We start from the raw sequence: 16,664 nt of genomic DNA, 5'->3' as shown, positions 1-16,664 counted from the left end.
TAAATTGTAAGTCCTGAGCCATGGACACCTACAGCTCAGCTTCACATGGGGGGGCTCCATGTTACTCACTTTGTACTTCTAAGAACTGTACGTTTACTTTTGTGTGCAGAACCTGGGACATATGTGGCAGTTAGCAGCCTGAGACCCTTGGACTTCGAATCTATGCTATTTTCAACATATATTTAAGCTACAATATATATTAAGCTAATAAATTTTATGCATAGCCTGAATTATTATACAAGTCAAAATATTTGTTGTTTCTATAAATGACATTTCAGTTTGGTTAAGCCGGTTATCCATACTGATCAGAACCTGTGTTTGGCAGTTGTATATATATAGCTCCAAGGCTAACGGGGTCTCTGGTTAAAAACAAAAAAACTGGGAGTCAGGGCTTCCCTGGTGGCGCAGTGGTTGAGAGTCCGCCTGCCGATGCAGGGAACATGGGTTTGTGCCCCGGTCCGGGAGAATCCCACATGCCGCGGAGCGGCTGGGCCCGTGAGCCATGGCCGCTGAGCCTGCGCGTCCGGAGCCTGTGCTCCGCAACGGGAGAGGCCACAACAGTGAGAGGCCCGCGTACCGCAAAAAAACAAACAAACAAACAAACAAAAAAAAACTGGGAGTCACTGCCCTAGGTACTTAGGAAACATTTTTTAATGAATGTATGAGGAAACTGTTACTTCTTTCACTACATAAAAAATTTCTTCCAAAAAATTAGGACCGTATTCCTTATTGGCAATTCTGAAGTCTGAAAGCTCTTAAAACCAAAAGTTGTTCCATAAGTTTGGCACAAAACTTATTTTGCAGCAAACCCTGGCTTGAACTGACCTAAGACTCAGTTGTGTCATAACATTCCTCCCAAAATACCTGCTGATTGCTGGTGTTTTGTTGCTTTTTTTGTTCTCTGTAACCATGAAAACGTCAGTCAAAGATACCCCTGTTGTAACAGTGAGAAGATAAACAGAAGAAAAGAAGCATCTCTCATTAACAACAGCACAGACAGTGAAGTTATTTCAGAAGCTTAATCCTGGTGTCTGTGAGGCATTTTACTAAGGATGATGGAGTAGAATAATTGTTAAATATGACTTAAAGAAACAAGTTGTTTAAGGTATATAGTGATAATTAACAAAAATTAATAAAAACAGGAAAATGCTACATAGGACAAAAATATAAGATCTTGACCATGTTTTGGTTGAGTGGATTCCACAGAAGGGAACATATATCTAGAATATAGCTAGACTGTGCCATGAAGAACAGAACCTGAAGGTATGTGTGAACATTTATTAGAATTGGCTACAGATATTAAAGAAGCATCATTGTGTAAAATAATCTGAAAATCAAGTGGAAAAAGCTTCTAATGATCAGAAAACATCAGAAAATTATGTGGGTAAATTTGATAAAATCATATCTGGTAAAAACCTTATTCTTGAGCAGATCGACAATGCTGATGAAACAGCTCTTTCCTGGAGATACATTCCTGGAAAGACATCAACAACTCTGAAGAGTGAGATCCACAGGTCTTGGGTGTGTCACAGCTGCTGCCCACGTTAGACAAAACTGGCAGTGACTGGAAAGAGCAGCCTCCAAGATGTCCAAAAGGTGTACATGCCTTACCTGGGCTGCACTATGCAACCAAATCATAGGTAACCAGAGAAATACAGTAAGTACCCTACATGTGAACCTTCAAGTTTCGAACTTTCAAACCACGTTGTTAGTTCATGTGTCTGGCGTACATTGTCACGTATGTGCATTCTCTACATGTGGCTGTGCTTTTGTGTACTTTACTGTACAGTACTGTATAGAATACAGTAGTACAGCATCTTTATTTCAAGCCCAGGATGTCCGGAAGCAAGCATAAAAGCAGCGGTGATGTAGCTGGTACTGCTAAGAAGTGCCAAGTGATAACAATGGAAACAAAAGTGAAAATAACTGAGAGAGTGGAGAGAGACAAAAAGATGGTAGACATCGCTTGTTCTTATAACATGAATTGTTCAACCATCGGCACGATTCTAAAGAACACGGACAAGATCATGGAACGTGTGAAGTCTGCTGTGCCGATGATGTCAACAATAATATCGAAGCATGGAAAAGTGATGGAGGAGATGGAGAAACTTCTCGGTGTGGATACAGGATCAGCATCCATGGTCGAGTCCCGCTTAGCTTAATGCTGATTCAAGAGAAAGCTAAAAGCCTTTATGAAGACTTGAAGAAGAAACACAGTGAAAAATCAAAGGGTGCATCTTTTAATGCCAACCATGGCTAGTTTCATCTGTTCAAGGCTACAGCCACAATGTAAAAGTAAATGTAAAAGTAAGTGGTGAGGCAGTAAGTGCAGATATGGTAGCTGCCCGGGAATCTCCTGCAACACTTCTAGAAATTCTTGATGAAGGCATGTATTTACCCAAGCAGGTTTTTAATGTGGATGAGACAGGACTGTACTGGAAGAGGATGCCAGATCAAAGTTACATCAGGAAGGAGAAAATGTTGATGTCAGGGTATAACTCAGCAAAGGATAGGCTAACTCTGTTGTTTGGTGGCAATGCTTCCAGCGATATGAAGCTGAAGCCTCTTTTAGTTTATCATTCAGAGAACCCAAGAGCCCTTAAAAACATAGCCAAGGGCTCACTTCCTGTTGTGTGGAAGAGTAACCCCAAAGCCTGCGTTACACAGGCCATTTTCCAGGACTGGTTTTTCCACCACTTTATCCCAGAGGTAGAGGAATATTGCTTGAAGGACATCCTATTCAAAATTCTTTTGCTGCTCGACAGTGCTCTGGGCCACCCCCCATTCATGGATGACTTTCATCCCAATGTCAAAGTACTGCATCTACCACCGAATACTACGTCGCTCATCCAACCTATGGACCAAGGAGTTATAGAGACTTTCAAGAAATATTATTCACATCACACTTTTCATCAGGCAGTAAAGGCAAGTGATGAATCAGGAACAACCTTGTGACAATTTTGGAAGGACTATAACATCTACAAGGCCATAAAAAACATTGACTCTTCTTGGTGTGAGTTTACAGCAGTCACCATGAATGAGGTTTGGAAGAAACTTTGCCTGCAGTTTGTTCACGATTTTTGTAGATTTGAGAAGGTGGATGAGGAGTCCAAAGAGGTCTTCAGCAACTGAGTGACCCTCAGCGAGAAGCTGGAACTAGATCTGCAAGGGGACAACTTTACTGAACGCCCTGCTGCGCAAAACGAGGAGCTTACTAATGAAGACCTGATGCAACTGGAGGCCCGGAGAAAGGATGAAGAGACAAGAGGAAGAAGTAACTAAAGAACCGAAGAGATTCACAGCACAGGAAATGGCAAGGGGATTTTCCTTGAGGAGGTACTGTTAGTTTCTGAGGCACAGGACCCAAACGTAGAATGGTACACAAAGGTTGCAGCAGCCATTCAGCATGCAATCCACTGCTACTGGGTCATTTGTGACGAGAAAAAAAGAGCTACCACCCAGACATCACTGTATCGTTTTTTGAAGAGGGTAGATAGAATTGAATCCAGCAAGGAACCAGAACCTGTGCCATCGATGTCAGGCATGAACGAAATTGCAGCTTGCCCTCCATCTCCTATTGCTGAGGATCCTTCAGCTCTACCATCTCCCACCTCCTCTCCCTCCTCCAGTCAGTAACTCTTCTTGCCTGTTCATTTGATGCCAGCCTCTGTATACCAGCTGTTGTACTGTACTACTGTACTTTTCAAGGTACCATACTGTAAGATTCAAAATGTTTTATTTTTTCTGTTTGTTTTTTACGTATTATTTGTGTGAAAAATACTATAAAACTATTACAGTACAGTACTATATAGCCAACTGTGTTAGTTGGGTACCTAGGCTAACTTTGCTGGACTTACAAATTGGACTTACGAATGGTGCTCTCTGAACGGAGACTTCGTAAGTAGGGGACTTACTGTACTGTGACGGGTCAAGAAGGATTTTACGATGGCAGTGGGCGTTCACTGCAGGCAGGCTGCTCAGGAAGGACTGTGAGGTTTTACTCTTCCTAAAGAAGTGCTCCACATGCCTATCCTGAACTTCTTGTGATGCCAATGTGAAATTTTACCCTCCGGGAAGAACAAGCAAAATCACTTAAGAAATAAGACAAAAATTGCCCTAGGTGCTTGCTTGCAGCAGTTAACGAGGGCCTCAGAATCAGACTTCCTGGAAAAGTTCAGTCTTCAGGATGCCATTAATACAGGTGCTAAGGCTTGGAATTACGGTGATAAATCAATATTAAAAGTGCTTGTCATTGATATGATGCATAACCACACACAAATCATGAGAAAAATCAGACAAACTCAAATCGAGGGACATTTTACAAAATACCTGACCAGCACACCACAACAGTTTCAAGGTTATAAAAAGGAGTGACTGAGAAACTGCCACAGACTCAAGGAGACCAAGGAGACATGATGATTAAATGCAACGGGGTAACCTGGATTGGATCCTAGAACAGAAAAAAGGTCATTAATGGGAAAACTGGTGAAATCGGATAAAGTGTGGGCGTTAAGGAATAGTATGATACCATTGTTAATTTCTTAGTTTTGGCAAATGTGCCATGGTTACTTAACATTAGTGGAAGATGGGCGCAGAGTATATGGGAACTCGGTAGTATCTTTGCAACTTTTCTGAAAATCTAAGATTATTTCAAAGTTAAAAGTCTGTGCTTGGACTTTGGTTTACAGTAGTGTTTAAAGCTAAATCCACAGATGAATACTTTGAAGGATTTCCTATCACTAATGAGAAGACCACCTTTTGCTAAAAGTTTATCAGCTAAAAGTATAAATAAAGTTGACATCAATGAAACATTCCACATTGACAATGATGCTTCCATTATGCATGTCTTGAGTGGGGAAATTGCTGAAGTGGTTTTTTTTTTTAAGATTTTGTGTGGATGTATTTTTTTTCTTGTGGTAAAATACACATCACAAAATTTACCATGTTAACTTTTTTTTTTCTACGCGGGCCTCTCACTGTTGTGGCCTCTCCTGCTGCGGAGCACAGGCTCCAGACGCGCAGGCTCAGCGGCCATGGTTCACGGGCCCGGCCACTCCGCGGCATGTGGGATCCTCCCGGACCGGGGCACGAACCCGTGTCCCCTGCATCGGCAGGTGGACTCTCAACCACTGCGCCACCAGGGAAGCCCCATCTTAACCATTTTTAAGTGTACAGCTCAGTGGTATTAAAATACAGTAACATTGTTGTACAACCATTGCCATCATCCATCCCCAAAACTCTTTTCATTCTGTGAAACTTAAACTCTTTTCCTTATATAAACAATCCCCCAGCCTGCCCTCGCCTCAGCCCCTGGCAACCACCATTGCAATTTCTGTCTTTATGATTTCGGCTATTCTAAGTACCTCAAGTAAGTGGAATCATATAGTATTTGTCTTTTTTGTGACTGGCTTATTTCACTTAGCACAGTGTCCTCAAGGTTCATCCATCTTGTAGCATATTGCAGAATTTCCTTTTTTTTTAAGGCTGTATATACTACATTTTGCTTATCCATTCATCAGTGACGGACACTTGAGTTGCTTCCATGTTTTAGCTAATGTGAATAGTGCTGCCATGAAAATGGGTGTACAAATATCCCTTCGAGACCAAGTTTTAAATTCTTTTGAGTATTTAGCCAGTAGTGGAATTGCTGAATTATATAGTAATTCTATTTTTAACTTTTTGAGGAACTGCCACGTTCTTTTCCACAATGACTGTACCATTTTACATTCCCACCAACAGGGCACAAGTCTTCCAGTTTCTCTACATCCTTCTCTACATCCTTTCGTTTGGGCTTTTTTTTTTTTTTTTAATCAATTTTATACACATCAGTGTATACATGTCAAACCCCATCGCCCAATTCATCACACTACCACCACCACCACCCCCGCCGCTTTCCCCCCTTGGTGTCCATACGTTTGCTCTCTACATCTGTCTCAATTTCTGCCCTGCAAACCGGTTCATCTGTACCATTTTTCTAGGTTCCACATATATGCGCTAATATTCGATATTTGGTTTTCTCTTTCTGACTTACTTCACTCTGTATGACAGTCTCTAGATCCATCCACATCTCAACAAATGACCCAATTTCGTTCCTTTTTATGGCTGAGTAATATTCCATTGTATATATGTACCACATCTTCTTTATCCATTCATCTGTCGATGGAAATTTAGGTTGCTTCCATGACCTGGCTATTGTAAACAGTGCTGCAATGAACATTGGGGTGCATGTGTCTTTTTGAATTATGGTTTTCTCTGGGTATATGCCCAGTAGTGGGATTGCTGGACCATATGGTAATTCTATTTTTAGTTCTTTAAGGAAGCTCCATACTGTCCTCCATAGTGGCTGTATCAATTTACACTCCCACCAACAGTGCAAGAGGGTTCCCTTTTCTCCACACCCTCTCCAGCATTTGTTGTTTGTAGATTTTCTGATGCCCATTCTAACTGGTGTGAGGTGATACCTTATTGTAGTTTTGATTTGCATTTCTCTAATAATTAGTGATGTTCAGCAGCTTTTCATGTGCTTTTTGGCCATCTGTATGTCCTCTTTGGAGAAATGTCTATTTAGGTCTTCTGCCCATTTTTGGATTCGGTTGTTTCTTTTTTTAATATTGAGCTGCATGAGCTGTTTATATATTTTGGATATTAAACCTTTGTGCATTGATTCGTTTGCAAATATTTTTACCCATTCTGAGGGTTGTCTTTTCGCCTTGTTTATGGTTTCCTTTGCTGTGCAAAAGCTTTGAAGTTTCATTAGGTGCCATTTGTTTATTTTTGCTTTTATTTCCATTACTCTAGGAGGTGGATCAAAAAAGATCTTGCTGTGATTTATGTCAAAGAGTGTTCTTCCTATGTTTTCCTCTAAGAGTTTTATAGTGTCCAGTCTTACATTTAGGTCTCTAATCCATTTTGAGTTTATTTTTGTGTATGGTGTTAGGGAGTGTTCTAATTTCATTCTTTTACATGTAGCTGTCCAGTTTTCCCAGCACCACTTATTGAAGAGACTGTCTTTTCTCCATTGTATATCCTTGCCTCCTTTGTCATAGATTAGTTGACCATAGGTGTGTGGGTTTATCTATGGGCTTTCTATCTTGTTCCATTGACCTATGTTTCTGTTTTTGTGCCAGTAGTATATTGTCTTGATTACTGTAGCTTTGTAGTATAGTCTGAAGTCAGGGAGTCTGATTCCTCCAGCTCCGTTTTTTTCCCTCAAGACTGCTTTGGCTATTTGGGGTCTTTTGTGTCTCCATACAAATTTTAAGATTTTTTTTGTTCTAGTTCTGTAAAAAATGCCATTGGTAATTTGAAAGGGATTGCACTGAACCTGTAGATTGCTTTGGGTAGTATAGTCATTTTCACAATATTGATTCTTCCAATCCAAGAACATGGTATATCTCTCCATCTTTTGGTATCATCTTTCATTTCTTTCAACAGTGTCTTATAGTTTTCTGGTAGGTTCCCTCTATGCCCACTTTCTGGAGAGTTTTTATCATAAATGGGTGTTGAATTTTGTCAGAACCTTTTTCTGCATCTATTGATACGATCATATGGTTTTTCTCCTTCAATTTGTTAACATGGTGTACGACATTAATTGATTTGCACATATTACAGAATCCTTGCATCCCTGGGATATATTCCACTTGATCATGGTGTATGATCCTTTTAATGTGTTGTTGGATTCTGTTTGCTAGTATTTTGTTGAGGATTTTTGCATCTATGTTCATCAGTGATATTGGTCTGTAATTTTCTTTTTTTGTAGTATCTTTGTCTGGTTTTGGTATCAGGGTGATGGTGGCCTCATAGAATGAGTTTGGGAGTGTTCCTTCCTCTGCAATTTTTTGGAGTTTGAGAAGGATGGGTGTTAGCTCTTCTCTAAATGTTTGATAAAATTCACCTGTGAAGCCATCTGGTCCTGGATTTCTGTTTGTTGGAAGATTTTGAATAACAGTTTCAATTTCATTACTTGTGATTGGTCTGTTCATAGTTTCTATTTCCTCCTGGTTCAGTCTTGGAAGGTTATACCTTTCTAAGAATTTATCCATTTCTTCCAGGTTGTCCATTTTATTGGCATACAGTTGCTTGTAGTAGTCTCTTAGGATGCTTTGTATTTCTGCAGTGTCTGTTGCAACTTCTCCTTTTTCATTTCTAATTGTATTGATTTGAGTCCTCGCCCTCTTTTTCTTGATGAGTCTGGCTAATGGTTTATCAATTTTGTTTATCTTCTCAAAGAATCAGCTTTTAGTTTTATTGATCTTTGCTATTGTTTTCTTTGTTTCTATTTCATTTATTTCTGCTCTGATCTTTATGATTTCTTTCCTTCTGCTAACCTTGGGTTTTGTTTGTTCTTCTTTCTCTAGGTCTTTTAGGTATAAGGTTAGATTGTTTGAGATTTTTCTTGTTTCTTGATGTAGGCTTGCATAGCTATAAACTTCCCTCTTAGAACTGCTTTTGCTGCACCCTGTAGGTTTTGGATCATCGCGTTTTCATTGTCATTTGTCGCTAGATATTTTTTGATTTCCTCTTTGATTTCTTCACCAATCTCTTGGTTATTTAGTAATGTATTGTTTAGCCTCCATGTGTTTGTGTTTACGTTTTTTTCCCCTGTAATCCATTTTTAATCTCATAGCGTTGTGGTCAGAAAAGATGCTTGATATGATTTCAATTTTCTTAAATTTACTGAGGCTTGATTTGTGACCCAAGATGTGATCTATCCTGGAGAATGTTTCATGCGCACTTGAGAAGAAAGTGTAATCAGCTGTTTTTGGATGGAATGTCCTGTAAATATCAATTAAATCTATCTGGTCTATTTTGTCATTTAAAGCTTCTGTTTCCTTATTTATTTTCATTTTGGATGATCTGTCCATTGGTGTAAGTGACGTGTTAAAGTCCCCCACTATTACTGTGTTACTGTCGATTTCCTGTTTTAAAGCTATTAGCAGTTGCCTTATGTATTGAGGTGCTCCTATGTTGGGTGCATATATATTTATAATTGTTATATCTTCTTTTTGGATTGATCCCTTGATCATTATGTAGTGTCCTTCCTTGTCTCTTGTAACATTCTTTATTTTAAAGTGTATTTTATCTGATATGAGTATTGCTACTCCAGCTTTTTTGATTTCCATTTGCATGGAATATCTTTTTCCATCCCCTCACTTTCAGTCTGTATGTGACCCTAGGTCTGAAGTGGGTCTCTTGTAGACAGCATATAGATGGGTCTTGTTTTTGTATCCATTCAGCAAGCCTGTGTCTTTTGGTTGGAGCATTTAATCCATTCACGTTTAAGGTAATTATCAATCCATATGTTCCTATGACCATTTTCTTAATTGTCTTGGGTTTGTCTTTGTAGGTCCTTTTCTTCTCTTGTGTTTCCCACTTAGAGAAGTTCTTTTAGCATTTGTTGTAGAGCTGGTTTGGTGGTGCTGAATTCTCTTAGCTTTTGCTTGTCTGTAAAGCTTTTGATTTCTCCATCGAATCTAAATGAGATCCTTGCTGGGTAGAGTAATCTTGGTTGTAGGTTCTTCCCTTTCATCACTTCAAGTATATCATGCCACTCCCTTCTGGATTGTAGAGTTTCTGCTGAGAAATCAGCTGTTAAACTTATGGGAGTTCCCTTGTATGTTATCTGTCGTTTTTCCCTTGCTGCTTTCAATAATTTTTCTTTGTCTTTAATTTTTGCCAGTTTGATTACTATGTGTCTCAGTGTGTTTCTCCTTGGGTTTATCCTGTATGGGACTCTCTGCACTTCCTGGACTTGGGTGGCTATTTCCTTTCCCGTGTTAGGGAAGTTTTCGATTATAATCTCTTCAAATATTTTCTCTGGTCCTTCCTCTCTCTCTTCTCCTTCTGGGACCCCTATAATGTGAATGTTGTTGCATATAATGTTGTCCCAGAGGTCTCTTAGGCTGTCTTCATTTCTTTTCATTCTTTTTTCTTTATTCCATTCTGCATCAGTGAATTCCACCATTCTGTCTTCCAGGTCACTTATCCGTTCTTCTGCCTCAGTTATTCTGCTATTGATTCCTTCTAGTGTAGTTTTAATTTCAGTTATTGTATTGTTCATCTCTGTTTGTTCTTTAATTCTTCTAAGTTAAACATTTCTTGCATCTTCTCGATCTTTGCCTCCATTCTTTTTCCGAGGTCCTGGATCATCTTCACTATCATTATTCTGAATTCTTTTTCTGGAAGGTTGCCTATCTCCACTTCATTTAGTTGTTTTTCTGGGGTTTTATCTTGTTCCTTCATCTGGTACATAGCCCTCTGCCTTTTCATCTTGTCTTTCTGTGAATGTCATTGTTTGGGGTTTTTTTGATAGTAGTTATCCTAATGGGTGTGTGAAATGGTTTTAAATATAGTTAATCATGAGGATAACAGTGATGATGGAGATGCAGTTGTAAACACAGGTGGTAAAACAAATCCCTACATGATATGGTGAAAATGTATGATCAGTCAGTGGCTAGCTTTGAACCATGAACATTTATCACTGAACATGAGCTTATGATGGTTTTCATAATTTAGGAGGGACTGCTTAGATGGAAACCTAAATTAATGAAGCATTTGACCTGGGAAAAAGTGCTTAAAATGGCCCTTAGGGGCTTCCCTGGTGGCGCAGTGGTTGAGAGTCCACCTGCCGATGCAGGGGACACAGGTTCGTGCCCTGGTCCGGGAAGATCCCACATGCCGCGGAGCGGCTGGGTCCGTGAGCCATGGCTGCTGAGCCTGCGCGTCCGGAGCCTGTGCTCCGCAACGGGAGAGGCCACAACAGTGAGAGGCCCGCATACCGCAAAAAGAAAAAAATGTCCCTTAGTCCTGCTCCTGCAATCACAGGTGCCACTCCAGCTGCTGCTGGTGACAGGCACTGAGGTTCCTCTAAGATGCTCAAGCAACTAGAGGAGATGGATGTTCATGGTTTGTGTATGCACCAGCACATTTAGCTGAAATCGAACCTGCATAAATTTAAAGATTTATAAAATGTTTTCTTAGAAATAAGGTTACTAGAGTATTTATATTCTATATTTATCCCACTATGTCATTTAGTGGTTTGTTATTTAAATAAACTATACGCTATTTGTCCTAATAAATACTTCACTACAGAAGTATTAATATGTTTGACTATCGTGTGCTGCCTCAGACCCTGTTAGGGCTACGACATTACATACTACTTCTCAAGAAATCTGAAAAATTCTAAATTCCCAAACTCACCAGGCCCCAGGGATTCCGGATTATAGATTGTGGACCTTCTTTTAGTCAAAAAGCAAATAACGCACTTGTGAGACATCATTCCACTGTTCCAGGTTAAAATCCTTTTTGAACAATTTCTAACATCTGCCACACTTGGCTGTCCAGATTTCTAACTATAGGCATCTACTCTATCTTTCCCTCATAGGATAAAGACCTCTGCTATATTCTGGCACTAATACAAAAACAAAACTTACTTTTTACACAATGAAACTGAGAAGTTTAATCATCTTTGGTGGTAATACTTCTAGACTGTATCATACTCTAATTAGGGGCCTTTACAAGATTATATGAAGCATGAATTAATTTCTCCCTAATAATCCAGCATCATCATTATGAAGATCAGTTATTAATTGTGAAAACAGGGCCTGGCCCCAGACCATCTGGCTTCCTGAGTACTTGTGTTTGCATTTTAGTCTTCCATGCACCCCTGGGTTCAGACCCTCCTGGCTGCTCTCTGGGTAACTGCCATAGCATCATCACTGGAAAAGCTTGTTTGGGTTACCTAAAATAAGAATAAATGATCCAGCAGGAGCTTGAACTTCAGACATCTGTTTTGGCTATTCAGAGGCCCTCTTCCCTCCTCCCCACTTTGCAGCTGGATTACTAATAACTGAGGTACCAGATAAACAACCCCGGAGGGCCAAGGCACCATTGTACATTATTCTTCGTCTCTATAAGGATTAAGGGGGCAAATAGAGTCACTAAATCACCCCTTTGGTAGGCCAATGCCACACTTTGCACATCAGGATAACACACACTGGTAGCAGAGCGAACACATTTTGCATGTGTTTTAATATTCTACTCCAAATTGCTTGTGTAGAGGGAAAAAGAAACTAACATTTATAGATGGATTACAATGTGCTACATGCTTTGTATACTTTACTTCCTTTAATCAAACACAGTGATGTAGATATTATTCCCCTTTTACAGATGAGGACTGAGGTTAAGTACTTTACCAAACCTCTCACAACTATTAAGTGACAGAAAATAGATTATAACCCACCTATCTCTCGAACCCTCAAAATTTTTTCACTTTATTAAAAATTTTCAAAAATTTTTAAAATTTTCAAAATTTTTCACTTTATTAAAAAATCACAAAATCAATGCATGCTCATTATAACAAGACAAACAACACAGATATGCTGAAGTCTGTTTCCCAATCCTAATTCTACCCTCGAGGCATACATTTTATTAGCTGTGACCAGGGATCGAACCCGCGCCTCCACAGTGAAAGTGCTGAATCCCTAACCATTAGGCCACTAGGGAACTCCCCGACTCACTATTTTCTTTTTTTGCGGTATGCGGGCCTCTTACTGTTGTGGCCTCTCCCGTTGCGGAGCACAGGCCCCAGATGCACAGGCTCAGCGGCCATGGCTCACGGGCCCAGCCGCTCCGCGGCATGTGGGATCTTCCCGGACCGGGGCACGAACCCGTGTCCCCTACATCGGCAGGCGGACTCTCGACCACTGCGCCACCAGGGAAGCCCCCGACTCACTATTTTTTGACTTTACTATAGTTCAAAAGTGACACGCAGTCAGTGAAACTGTTGAATGTTGATCTCTTCCCAGGTTAGCGATATGTGGCCTGATACTCTCGAGATGCTGGGCAGTGGCAGCAAACCGCAGCTGCCAGTCAGCCACACCATCACAAGGGGAAAGAGCCAATACTCTGACAACCATTCTGTACCCTGACAACTATTCTGATGCTCACTTTCAATAAAGTATTCAATAAACGACATGAGATATTCAACATTTTATTATAAAATAGGCTTTGTGTTCAAAGATTTTGCCCAACTCTAGGCTAATAGAGTCTTCTGAGCACGTTTAAGGTAGGCAAGGCTAAGCTATGAAGTTCGGAAGGTTAGGTGTATTAAATGCATTTTCAACTTACAATGGGTTTATTGGGATGTAACCCCATCATAAGTCCAGGAAGATCTGTAATCACATATACACACATTTGAAGGTTTTCTTGCTTTTTCCAAAAGTAAGATAATTCCATGAATGTTACTCTGTGACTTTATTACTATATGATATACTCTGTATTACAGATAAACCATAATTTATACAACATTTCCTGACAGAAATTCAAGGGGTTTTCAGGTTTTTGCAATTACAAACAGAGCTTTAATAAACTTTCTTGAACATATAACCTTAAAAACTGGAACCTTGATTTCCACAGACTAAATGAACAAAAATGACAGTACTGAATGTAATCTCTGTATTTTTTAATAGATAGCTGGCCTCATTCCCAAAAGGTACAGCAATTCATACTTACAGCAGCAATATATGAGCGCTCGTTTTCTCACCCTCTTGCCAGCACAAAATATCAATCTCTCTACTTTTTGCCTATTTGATAGTCGAAAGGGTATTTCATTGCATTTCTTTGATTACTGCTAAAATTTAGATTTGTGCTCTTCTGTTATCAGATTTGACTCATAAAAAAAAGTGTGACGTGCAAAGCCAAACAATGGAATCTATCTTCTCTAAGGCCTGGTAGTTATTCTTACAAGACAGGGGCAAGATTCTGTTGGATTCTGTGCAAAGCGCACCCTCAGTTAGCCAGCAGGGTCTATACCCAGGGCATCATAGAAAGAAAGGAAAACAAAACTGGACTCTGAGGTGTAGACAGTTCAAAAACAATAATAAATGAAGAGGTCAGTGGCATTATTTTTATTAACTTTCAAACTTGGAAACCTTTATCAAAACCAGGTCTTACAGGGGAGGGAGTAGGGAACCTTGAAGACTGGATGGCTCTTTTACAACTCTCGCCCCTCACCTGCTAGGTAAATAAGAAAGAGGAAAAAGAAATGACAGAAAGGGGGAGAGAGAAGAACCCTGTTTCCTTCAGCGAGGGCCAGGCTCCTATCAGAAAGGGCCGGGTGCCCGGGGCCTCTGATGCAGGAAAGCAGAGGGGAGCTTGGTCTCCCACAAGCTCAGTCCACAATCTCCAACGGAGAGTGAGATCTGAGGACAAGCCAGAAGCAGTCAGTGGAAGAGCCAGCTTCGGTGTAATGACTTCTCAAATCGGAGGTGTGCCTTTAGACACGTCATAGAAATTCTCCAAACCTTCGTTTCCTATTTTGAAAAATGAGAGAGGGGTTTGGAATTTGTGATGTGTAAGGTCACTTCCACCTCTAAGATTCTGTAATTTCAATGATACAATGTTGACAGTGTTCTAATAATTCCACCTCATCTTCAATTGGTATCCATGAAAAAGTTGAAAGATCATACAATTTGGAGTCAAGTCTAGGGTTCAAGTCCCAATCTGCCAACTATGTAACATTAGACAAGCCCTGTAATTCCTCTGAGCCTTTTTCCTCATCTATAAAACTGACAAAATAAATGTCATAGGGTTGTTGTAAGATTCAAGTGAGGGGATATTTGTGAGGGTACTTATAAACTGTAGAGGTTAAAACAAACATAGCAGAACATTCTTACTAAATCTGATCGCCTTCTGCACTACCCAGACAGGGTCCATACGGCGTTGTTCTGGATTCCCACTGTAACTTAAAGGGAAACTTTCACGATTCTGGAGCCCTTGATTTCCTGCAAATGAAGGAGGATGATGTACTCAAATTTCTTGCAGCAGGAACCCACTTAGGTGGCACCAACCTAGACTTCCAAATGGAACAGTACATCTGCGCCTACAACATGAATCTGAAGAGAACCTGCGAGAAGCTTCTGCTGGCAGCTTGTGCCATTGTTGCCATTGAAAACCCAGCAGATGTCAGTGTTGTATCCTCCAGAAATACTGGCCAGCGAGCTGTGCTGAAGTTTGCTGCTGTCACTGGAGCCACTCCTATTGCTGGCTGCTTCTCTCCTGGAATCTTCACTAACCAGATCCAGGAAGCCTTCCGGGGGCCAAGACTTCCAGTGGTTACTGATCCCAGGGCTGACCACTAGCCTCTCACAGAGACCTCTTAGGCTAATCTGCCTACCATCGTTCTGTGTAACACAGACTCTCGTCTGTGTTATGTGGACATTGCCATCCCATGCAACAACGAGGGAACTCACTCAGGGGGTCTGATGTAGTGGATGCTCGTCCGGGAAGTTCTGTGCATGCGTGGCACCATCTCCCGCGAACACCCATGGAGGTCACACCTGATCTCTGCTTCTACAGAGATCGTGAAGAGATTGAAAAGGAAGAGCAGGCGGCAGCTGAGAAGGCTGTGACCATGGAGTAGTTTCAGGGTGAATGGACTGCTCCAGCTCCTGAGTTCACTGCTCCTCAGCCTGAGGTGATGGACTGGTCCGAAGATGTGCAAGTGCCCTCTGTGCCTGTTCAGCAGTTCCCCACTGAAGACTGGTCTGCAGCTCCCACCACTCAGGCCACTGAATGGTTAGGAACAACCACTGAGTGGTCTTAAGCTGTTCTTCCGCAAACTCGTAAAATGGAAGTAGGTTGACGGAAAATAAACAGTTTCCAAAAAACCCCCCAAAAAGTCAGTTTCCAAAAAAAACCCCCCAAAAGTCTGAGCCAATCATTTCCATTTTTTAGCTCAATTTAAAATTCACTAATCAAATACTTAAATCATTCATTCCATAAGTACTGACAGAATGTGCCCTGTTTTAGGCACTAGAGATACTTTGGTGAATAAGACACTGGAGGTCACTGATATCATGGAACTTGGAGTTGAAGATATTCTTTTAACATCTGCATCAGAAAAGGAAATCTGGACATATAAATATTTTAGCAAGATACATAAAAGGTAAACAAGCTGTGTCCGGTACTGTAGAGATATGAATTCAACAAATATGTATGGAGCTCCTACTATGGTCCCAGACATAAGGACTAGGCACTGTTCTAAGTGTTGGGAGACTCAGCATTGAACAAGACAGACCAAGTCCTTGGCCTTTTGGAGCTTACATTCCACCAGAAGAATTGAATCAATCAGACTATCACTAATTATATATGGAAGACACAGCCAAAAAAAAGTATGAGGCCGATGTGAGAGGTATGAACATAGTTCTGGAGCCAGAGCTTCAGGTTTCTTTTCCTAGCCACACTCAGTTTCCCCTTATCGAAACGAAAGGCACAATAAACTCTAACTTGCCCTCCTCATGCCTCATTTCTCCTTCCAACTATTCAGCTTGGACAAGTTAACAGCCTTTACCAAGTAATGAGACGTTTGGGCGTAGAAAATAACCACGACTATTTTTCAGCTGTGGTCAGTTGTTATGGCTTAATTAGGTTTTCAAACAGCATTCATGCACTCTGCAAAAGTGTGATTCAGCCATGCACTCTGCAAAAGTGTGATTCTCCTTCCAACTATTCAGCTTGGACAAGTTAACAGCCTTTACCAAGTAATGAGACGTTTGGGCGTAGAAAATAACCACGACTATTTTTCAGCTGTGGTCAGTTGTTATGGCTTAATTAGGTTTTCAAACAGCATTCATGCACTCTGCAAAAGTGTGATTCAGCCATGC

At 40.6% G+C, this 16,664-nt stretch overlaps 1 pseudogene; it reads left to right on the top strand.

Moving 5' to 3' along the window:
• The first annotated feature begins 2,334 nt into the window (after positions 1-2,334).
• LOC103090653 (40S ribosomal protein SA pseudogene) lies at positions 2,335-15,604 on the top strand (annotated as a pseudogene).
• Positions 15,605-16,664: the final 1,060 nt, after the last annotated feature.

Source organism: Lipotes vexillifer, unplaced genomic scaffold, assembly GCF_000442215.2.
Source record: "Lipotes vexillifer unplaced genomic scaffold, Lipotes_vexillifer_v1.1 scaffold1038, whole genome shotgun sequence".
NCBI lineage: Eukaryota > Metazoa > Chordata > Mammalia > Artiodactyla > Lipotidae > Lipotes > Lipotes vexillifer.
This window is presented reverse-complemented; position numbering and strand designations above follow the sequence as displayed.